Below are 3,720 nucleotides of genomic sequence, written 5' to 3'. Positions count from 1 at the left end.
GGGAATGGATTTGTTGTCAACTCATTATGCCACCCTAGATTGTAGAAACAAAAAGGTGTATTTTCATATACCTAGAGTAGAAGAGTTTAGTTTTGTCACACCTTACCCCTCCGTAAGGCATAGCATGCTCCCGTAGAATACTTAATGAACTACCGAACTTCACCTACCGATAACTCATTAAGTACCCTATAAGGGATTTTAAAACAATTTTCTTACATTTTGGAAGTGGTGAGCATTTTGGTAAGAATTAAAAACCATTTATTCAAAGTTTAAATACTAGTAAAAATTTTTGTCCATTCAAATTTTGTCGCAAATTTTATAAAAATTTTGACAGAGTTCCCTCTGTATTTTGAGAAACCAGTTCTTCAAATACCTGTAAAAAGCACTTCCAAAACTATTTTACAACTCCCAACCTCCAATAATTCACAATTCAACTCAAGTCAATCCATTTCAAAACAGTTTCACAATCCAAGTCAAATTTGTCAACTCAGTAGGTTCAATAATTCCATTCACAAAACATAAGGCAGAAAATCCATATGTACAAATATTAAATTTACAGAAGAAAATCTAAAATAATATTATTATAGTTTATTTACAACTGCTCAATTTACATTGATACTTATGACATTACAGTATTTACATCAAAATAACCATAAGGGTATAAAATGATACCCATACAAAAAGGGATCAAAAAGATCTTGTCAATTCCGCAGCTCACTCTGCTGCTTTCTCCTTGCTTTTATCTGCGACAGTAAATTAAACTATCGCTGAGTATAAACATACTGATGGTGCACAATAAATGATTTAAAATGTGATACATAAATCATTTATTGATGAAACATAATTTGAATACTTCACAATCACATTTCACAAATATCAAGCTCATAACAACTCATTTGTCAAATAATATATTAAACAACAGTTTAGTCAAACAATTGCATAAACACAGTGTTGCCAAAGTCGTACACAACTTAAGCCATGACACAAAATTTCCGATCAATGCCGTGTTGTACACCAGACAAAGCAATCTCAACCCCATTAATCGAAACCAATGAGGGAGGTGGCTAGCTAGCTAATGAGTACTCATCCGATCTACAACCTCAATCGCAAGCCGGAGAGGGAGGAAAATAAACGATCTCAACCCCATAAATGGAGGAGGAATAATAAGTAATCACATGCTAAGTGTGAATCAAAAATTCATTTCAAACATTTCATTCAAATATTGCATACAAAAATCAATCCATTTCCAAAGTTACAATTTGATCGCAAGGTGGCAACACAAAAGTTCATAAATTCATAATGCGTAATAAATCAATTTTTCAAGGATAAAATGCTTAAATAGGGTTTATTGTGCACAAACCTCAAGCGAGTCGTCCCTTAGCCTCGACTGCTTTCCTCGGTTCCGTCCCGATATTCTTGTCAACTGAAACACAAAATTTGACAATGTTTCAGTACTAGAACTTAACATAAATCCCAAAATGAATTTTAACTTCGCATTTACCTATTTCTAACGTGTTAAATTCGACGTTCTCGAAATTTTGTGTTTCGGGTTACTATTCACTGCACTATTTAAGTCAAATAATTGACTTTCTAAGGATTAATAGGTATGGGAACTCCAACTTCACCCACATACCACATTTTGGTCACCAAACTTGTTGGTTTTGGTCATTTGTTTAAAGCTTAGGTCATTTTGGCAAAATTGCCAATTTTCAGTTTTGGTTCTCCGAAGTTGCACTGTTTCATTGGTCGATCTACTGTTGGAATTTGACAAAACTTCCTTCATAAAAAATGTTCCTTATTGTCTTAAGTGTATTCTCATTTTTGGATCACCTCAATCGGAGTTTTGTAGCTCAAGTTATGGCCAAAATAAGTTTACTGTTCACGTGTAATCGCTCATACTGAGATTTTGGTGCTGGCAGATTTTTGGTCCAACTTTGGTTAATAATTTGATCAAGTTAAGTTCATAATTTGGTCTCACTTTCTTCATATGAAATGTTGTACTATGTCTTACATTTCCATCGGTTCAAGAATCGCCTAAATCCGAGTTTTTTAGAGGGAGTTATAGCTATCCAAACATTGCTGCTCAACTGAAAATCTGCAGAGTTGCAGTACAGTAATTTAATTTTGCTCAATGATTTTGAAAGGGTTAATGGCCTAATTTAGGTTGGTGTTCTTCATGAAAGTTTTAGGTCTATATCATATCTAATTGCTGGTAAAATTTCAGGTCAATTTGACCTACCTAGCTCGAGTTATGACCAAATGAACAGTTACTGTTCATTTGGTCAGTTTGGTGCAGGGCAGCCTGCTATCAACTCACTTTGGTCAATTGTTTCACCAACTTTTGGTCAGTTTTTGGTCATGGTTCCTTAATGAAAGTTGTGCTCTTTTATGTCTATTTTCATCTCCAATTGGTGGCATATCCATTAGGCTTGTAAAATTTGAGTTTTGGTCCTTCAGTAGGTTTGGTCATGCTGCCAGCAGATGACCATTGACCTACGAATTTAGCTAAATTTTCCACCATTCCCACACAACTTATTTGGTCATAATTGACCATTAATTCATGTCACAATAGGTTAAACATGCCATTTATGCATTTCTTCAAATTTTAGTTCACTAACCCTAACATTCAAACCCTAATCTCACTAATTCATTGTGTTTAACTACTTTCAAAGCCTTAAACCATAATAACTCAACTACTTAAGGTTCATATACTCATACACACCTTTAAGTCCATCAAATTCATACACACACATCAAAACCCTAGCTGGATGAATTTGTCTTTAATCCTCCCACCATTATTTTCTTTTCATTTTAAGTATATTCCTAGGTTAATTAAGCTATAAACATAACTAAATCAACTAACAATTCAAGTTTAGTTTACTAACCTTGTGTGCAGAATTTCTTCTCCCTTTTCTTCAAATTTTTCTTCTTTCTTTTCTTTGAATCCTCTTTCCTAGTTGTCCAAACAACATCTAGTTATGGTAGGACAATTGGCCATGGTTGGATTTTGGTTCTTCAAGCTCAAAAATGAGCTTTCATGGTGGTTTTGGTGTGGGAGAGAGATTTTGAAGTTTTTTTTTGAATAAGAATATTTGTGTTTTAATTTTTTTTTTCTTTTCTTTTCTTTATCTTATGGAAGACCACAATTCCCAATTTAATAATTCACTAAATTAATTTGTTTATGACATCATTCATGATGTCATCAACTTTGACTTTTCCATCTTCTTCCTCTTTTTTTTTATTTATTTTTTCTATTAGTTCTTTAATTTAATTCTCTATTCCGAAATTTTCTTTTCTTCGATTTTATTTGACAGTTAGGTCAGGAGTCAGCTCTCGGTGTCAATTGACCAAATCGCCTCACCTGGTTCATCCCGGTTTGCAAATAATCCAATATTTCTTTCGGCCTCGACCTAATTATTTGACTGGCTTACGCTTCTTTTCGTGATTTTCTCTTTTCCATTGTGTTCATAAGGGTCCTAAGGACCGCAGCGTCACTTTTACGGTTCGAAATTTGAGTTTAAAATGACTTCAGCTGCTTCGAGGAGGTCACTCATCGTGACTCTCTCGTTTAACCTCTTATGTTCTGCTTTTTCTTATTTATAGTTAACTAATTAAACATTACTAATTATTTGTATTTATGGCTTCTCAAGTTGTCTTAAGTGTGGCCCTAATCCCATTAATTGTCCTGACCGACACCGGCCAATGAATGATGAAATATAC

At 33.9% G+C, this 3,720-nt stretch overlaps 1 long non-coding RNA gene across 1 annotated transcript; it reads right to left on the bottom strand.

Annotated features, from left to right (window-relative positions):
• Positions 1-448: 448 nt before the first annotated feature.
• On the bottom strand, positions 449-3,055 carry LOC131180233 (uncharacterized). The gene is made up of 2 exons (XR_009149035.1): positions 2,886-3,055; positions 449-743 (listed from the first exon to the last, which is right to left on the bottom strand). It is a non-coding gene; the product is annotated as an uncharacterized LOC131180233 (long non-coding RNA).
• Positions 3,056-3,720: the final 665 nt, after the last annotated feature.

The sequence above is a fragment of the Hevea brasiliensis genome, chromosome 5 (genome assembly GCF_030052815.1).
Source record: "Hevea brasiliensis isolate MT/VB/25A 57/8 chromosome 5, ASM3005281v1, whole genome shotgun sequence".
NCBI lineage: Eukaryota > Viridiplantae > Streptophyta > Magnoliopsida > Malpighiales > Euphorbiaceae > Hevea > Hevea brasiliensis.
Note: the sequence above shows the minus strand (reverse complement) of the source record. Positions and strands in the feature narration are given on the sequence as shown.